Source organism: Heptranchias perlo, chromosome 26 (genome assembly GCF_035084215.1).
Source record: "Heptranchias perlo isolate sHepPer1 chromosome 26, sHepPer1.hap1, whole genome shotgun sequence".
Taxonomy (NCBI): Eukaryota; Metazoa; Chordata; class Chondrichthyes; order Hexanchiformes; family Hexanchidae; genus Heptranchias; species Heptranchias perlo.
Genome location: NC_090350.1, coordinates 27,325,550 through 27,330,882, shown reverse-complemented (window position 1 = coordinate 27,330,882; position 5,333 = coordinate 27,325,550). Strand labels below are relative to the sequence as shown.

The window sequence follows — 5,333 nt, the reverse complement described above, 5'->3', positions numbered from 1 at the left end:
TCCGTTTTTCTATTTAATTCTGATCATATTCATTCTTGAAACTGTTGACCTTTCACTATTATAGTAAGGCAGTTGCACCAAATGGAAAATAGTACTGTTAAAATATGGAACAAAAATTATTAAGGTATGCTTCTACTGTGGTTCTGATCTCTGTACTAGTTGGATAAAGGCCAGATACAATTTCTTTAGCAGTACTCCTGTTGTACAAATAGGAAAATGTTTGGGGGTTAGGGGTGGGGGGAGGGAGAAGAAGAAGAGAGGGTGATGTGCTGAGTTAGAACACAAGTCTAACCGTTCAGATCTGAAATTTTTGTTTGAATTTAGCAAAGATGTAGGCTGCTCTCTGCTGGTTGTAAGGACTTGTGTGAAATGAGTTTTAGCGATCTCAATCCAGTTCCTAGTGTGCGTAAATGTACAGCACAAATCTGCAGCCAAATTGTCAGTCTTGTTCAGAGACTGTTGCAGAGTAGAAGCAGCTTTACTGCCTGGTTGTGCTGTACTTTACCCAGGAATGCTTGATGCTTACACAGTGGAATCAACAGTTGTGTTTTCATTTTCCAATGTTAATATCCCTTTAATGAGCATAAAAGTTGATCCAAAATCGTGTCCACGTGGAGAGTGGGGATATAAAAATGCGACTGTGAAACTTATCAAATGTACTGGTTAGCGTTTGGCTTGCTGAGTTCACTCATTTAGCATAAACAGTATTTCCGTCACCAGACGATCAGACCAATATCCAGTCAGTGTGTCATATAGAAAACTGCTGCATTGAACCCATCGCTTTGAAAATGGAGTCAGTTCTCTTTGCTATCTTAGAAAATTGTGCTCCTCATCCCTTCCTACCAGTCGTAGTTAAACAAAAACACCACAAATATCAAAATACTAAACTTTATGCTCGCTGTAGGATCAGATAAGGCAACAAATGGGGGAAATTACACGGACTACAACTCTTACAACTCATCAGTGACTTTTTCTTTTCTCCTAAAACCTTTTTGTCAGTTATTAGCTCAGTATCAATAACTAGGATGGTATGACTTCACAAAGAGAAGTTATGAACATTTTAATCCTCCCCTATTTTTATAATTTAGGCAGTTCAGACCAGTTAGCCAACATTTGTGTTATGATTAACATGATAGTCACCTGAGGGGTGATCCCTCACAAGGACCCAGTTTTAATTCTGTGTCTTGGGTGGATATCAATCAAATGCCATTTCATTAGATCAATACGCAGTTTAGGTTTCGCGATGAACATTCACTTCGCGGCATATTATTTTGCACTTGGTATAGGTGATAGTCTTGCAGGTAAGGTTCTTAAGAGGTTTCCAAAGCCACCTAATGCTTATTTCTTAATTGCCACAGAAAAGTTGTTGGAAAATGTAGAACATCTACAAGACAATAATGCTGGAATTCCCTTCATGCATGTAGCATGATCCAAGTGCAGGCTTAGTGTGAGTGTTCTTTATTGTGCAATAATCCAATTATCTTGAAAAATATAAACACAAACTATCTGAAGTGTGCACACAATGTATCTTATGAATGTGGATTACATCCAACCAAATGTCCTGTGTGAACTTTGACAAATTCCATCTGGCTGTAGGGCAAAATCTTTTCTCTCCCCCCTAGCCCACAGAACTGGATCTAGTGGTACGTAGGCTGTAAGCAATAGCAATATGTATCACTGGTAATACCTGCATAAAGGCACCTGTGAATAATGAATCTTTTCTGGTTCAGGAGGATTCTTGATTAAAAGGGTAGGTATTAGTAGACCAAAGGAAAAGCAAATCTTGACAAACTATTGTGGAACATGGCTACCAAAACTAGCTTCAGCTAGCCCCTAGGTTTGAAACAGGACTTGTAACAAGTGCAGTTCCTGATGCTTCATTTAAAGAAATAGTGGCATTCAGGGTTATCTGCATTTACTGACCTCGATAATTTGTAAATTATCGGGGTCCTGTACAAGGGATCATTTTAGAGGTTTTCTGCTGGAGGTGGAAGAAGAATTCTTCCCTTGTATTAGTTCAAGGCTGAATCTTCAAGGGCACAGCAGATCACCTTCTTTATTTTCATTTCCCCATTTTTAAAAATAAACATTTGCAGGTGTATAATATGAATTATACTGGACTACTGTATTTTGCTGTACGATGCTGATATATATAGGGGCTAGACAGCAACCTCTTTGTTCCAGCATTCTAGGTTCAACAAATTTTAGTTACATCTCCATTTGACCAATTTCTAGGTGGATATGACAGAATTTTTGGTTTGTGTGTGTGGGGTAACTCATAGACTGCACTATGATGCAAGTCAAAAATCTCCCAAAACATAGGAATGATTAAAGTATGCCATGCTAAAAATTGTGTACATCAAAATATAATTACATTAACACTTAACATTTAAAAAAAACTGAAGCTAAGGATAAATGTGCTGCAACTATCAATTCAAATGCCAGCCTCTTGATCATGAAGAGAAACAAAATAACATACCTGCTGTGATAGTAGCTCCTACTGGTTAGTCATGAACATATCAACACTTACATTCCAGAAACATGTAATAGTGCTTATCTGAAACCTGAAATTTTCTTTGCACAACCTCATGTGATCTTTCACTTGATGGGTCTGAATATGCTAAGTTGTCCTTTGCATCTAAAATGAACTGTTTCTGCTTGAGGAAACTAACCAATGTCTTTATCTAGAATTCAAAATTTTAAATATTTTAAGCAATACTTGAATTTACTAACCATTCTGTAAAGAATCTTTTGCCCCTGTTCTGAGTGCCAAATACAACATATATAAGTAATTTAGAGTCAAACCCCATTTTGTAAATAATATTTTATAAACTTTGACAATTCAAAACTTTGAGTTGTCTCGCTTGTGTAGGACATGACAGATTCTACTAGTTTTTCTTTTTTTTTGAGTTTGGGTGCTGTGCCTGAGAACTACTGGAACTTGTCTAATCAGGGCAGATGAGTTTAACAGCAAAGCTAACATTTGTAATTTTTCTATTGGAAGATTAAAGTACCATATGCCTTGTATGTTTTTTTTACTTCATTTTTAAATGAAAGAATAATAACTAAAATCCAAATACTGTTGACAAAATTATTTTGAGATGGCTTAATGGTCCAGCACGTTGGATCACAAGGCATAGATTTTGTTGTTGCTATTCTACAACTTGCTCCCAGAATATGCTGTCCTATTGAACATTAGAGTGTGCCTGACAATTGCCTAGATCATCTCATATTCCAATTAGCTCACTACTACTGGAGAGAACTACTTCCATTCTGCTTGACACCTCATTATGATGGCCTGGCTGAGACTGAAAATTTGGCATGTGGAGAATAATGAATGGAGTTTCTTATACCAATGCATGATGTCGCTGGACCATCTAAACCATTCACTCATTATTTTCATTTAAACCAGTGTGGAGGCACAAAACAGATTCTATTGGCAAGTCATGAAATGATACAGCACCCAAAACTCTGCATGATGGATGACCAATTGAATGTGCAATTGTATGAAATGGGTGCAAGCAGGGTTAATCTATTCACTTTAGGGCACCCTCCCCAAAGGATAGTAGTGCACTATTCCTGACAGCAGGTAGTAGTCAGGCTCAACACTATGCTACCTGCAGGATCTTCCAACAAATGTGCAAAAAAATGGCACACTCAAAGGAATCTGGCAAGAAAAGATTACTCAGCAGTATCATGTAGTTCATAGACTGCTCAAGATTGCATATCACAAAGTGTTACCTGTCACCTGTTCCACATTTACTGCTCATCCATGCCAAGCTTTCATACAACCTTACAGCTCCTTCACTGCACTTCATGTATACCCATACCTCAGTCTGGCACACTTTCAAAATGCAATATTCAACCTTGCTGCATTCACATCTTCCAATGAAGCTTTTGAAGATAAGAAGAGAACTGGCAAGGCAGAGAGGTTTAGGGAGAGAATTCCAGAGTGTAGAAGCAAGATGTCTGAAAGCTCTGCAGCCAATGATAGAGTGGAGGGAGGGGAGAGGGTGCAATAGACCAGAAGAGACATAGGGTGGAGGAGGTTGCAGAAGTTGGAAGGAATGTGGCACTGGAGACATTTGTAGATGGGGCCTTTGAAGTTGGTGAACTGAAGATAATGAGCCAATGGTAGTAGGAAAGGACAGGGATGATAGATGAGCAGAACTTGGTGTGGGATAAAGCACAGGCAGCTGAGTTTGGGATGAATTGGAGCTTGGGAAGCCAGCAAGGATGATATTGGAATAGTTGAACTTGAAGATGCCAAGGGAGAGATGAGGGTTTCAATGGAGGTGTGCATTAGGCAGGAACAGAGATGGATAACATTTTGGAGGTGAAAGTAAGTGGGCTTGTTGATAAACTGAATGTGGGGTTTTGAAGCTCAGCTCAGAAATACTTTAAAAGATAAAAGAATACAAAAAAAGGAAGAATTTGGATTCATTCAAAAAGCAAAAATCAGGGAGAAATAGAGTGCCAAATCACAGAGAAGCAAGTGACCCAAAAAGTTTTACAACTATTTTAGTATTACAAAGGTCAAACAACAGATGGGTGTATTAAAGGATACATTGGATACAGGTGATGAGGATATAACTATATTGAATGGATGCTTCACATTTGTTTTCAAAAGTAGGACCGTAGACAAATTCCAGTCATAGTAAATGGGATGAAACAATATATAACCCATATAGAAGTTAGCAAAGAATGTATTATGCAGAAACCTGAAGGATTAAATATCTACAAGGCTCTTGGGTCAAAGTAATTAAAAGAGGAAATTAATGATACTTCAGTTAATATTTTGCAGAGCTCCATAAAAACTGGTGTAGTACCTAATGACTGGAGGACAGTAAATGTAGCTCCCATATCCAAAAAAGGGGTAAAGTACAAACCTGATACTTACAAGCTATTTAGCATAACATCCATAGTGGGGAAAATGCTTGAAGACTATTCAATGGGATGCTGTGTGAACTTCTAAGGAGCATATTTATCATGAAAAGCAATCATCATGATTTGAGAAGTAGTAGGCCATGTTTTACAAATCTGATGGAAATATTTGAGGAGATAACTGAGTTAGTGGATCAAGGTTATCAAGGAGAGAGAGTTTACTTGGATTTTAGACTTAAATGTAGGAGACATAATTAACAAGTTTGCGGATGATACAAAAATTGGCTGTGTGGTTGATAGTGAAGAGGAAAGCTGTAGACTGCAGGAAGATATTAATGGACTGGTCAGGTGGGCAGAAAAAATGGCAAATGGATCAATCGGGAGTAGTGTGAGGTAATGCATTTGGAGGGGGAGGGCAAACAAGGCAAGGGAATACACAATAAATGGGA

At 38.0% G+C, this 5,333-nt stretch overlaps 1 protein-coding gene across 1 annotated transcript in view; it reads left to right on the top strand.

Annotated features, from left to right (window-relative positions):
- The window catches only part of LOC137342605 (polyadenylate-binding protein 4-like), a 378,766-nt gene that overhangs the window by 176,196 nt on the left and 197,237 nt on the right, over positions 1 to 5,333 (top strand). The window lies entirely within an intron of this gene.